Source organism: Dermacentor silvarum, chromosome 9, assembly GCF_013339745.2.
Source record: "Dermacentor silvarum isolate Dsil-2018 chromosome 9, BIME_Dsil_1.4, whole genome shotgun sequence".
Lineage (NCBI taxonomy): Eukaryota > Metazoa > Arthropoda > Arachnida > Ixodida > Ixodidae > Dermacentor > Dermacentor silvarum.
In genome coordinates this window covers 95,242,257-95,242,829 of record NC_051162.1, presented here as the reverse complement: position 1 = coordinate 95,242,829, position 573 = coordinate 95,242,257, and positions in this window count along the sequence as shown.

The following is a 573-nucleotide window of genomic DNA, read 5'->3' as shown; positions in this document are numbered from 1 at the left end:
GATACTGTGTGGTGTTTCATTATCTTGCGCATGTATCTTGCCGAGCGAGAGCAAAAAACTTGTGTACTTGGTCGGTGGGACAGACGCGCGCTGGTGAAGCCTTTGAGAGAGAGATACAACTTTTTTGTGTCCATGATGGGGGGGGTCTGGGGGCGGCGGGGGTTGGGAGGCTAACCCCCAGGCCTCCCCTTCCTCAGACGGCGGCCAGCCCTTGCTTTCTGGCGGCGTCTTCGGTCATCCGGACGGCCCAGAGCTGCTCTTCTGGGTCCAAGCTGAGCAGCAAAGTCTCCCACTGCTCGGCCGTAGTATGCGTAGAAGCCTTTGAGAGTGCAATCGCTTTGCTTTCTATGCTAACAAAAGGGTCCGACGTGTCGTTACTTTATGAACACTTGATTAAACATTTAATGAATGCTCGAAGCGCTCATTACCGCACCTTAAAAAATACGCATCTTTTGCTTAGGGAGCCGTGTATTCATTGGGAAGAAAGACACTGTTTATCCCATGCAAACTAGATTTTTCATAGTTTCGGTTAATGGTGTCGAAGCCACGCTAACGCGCTAATTTCAGTGCTTG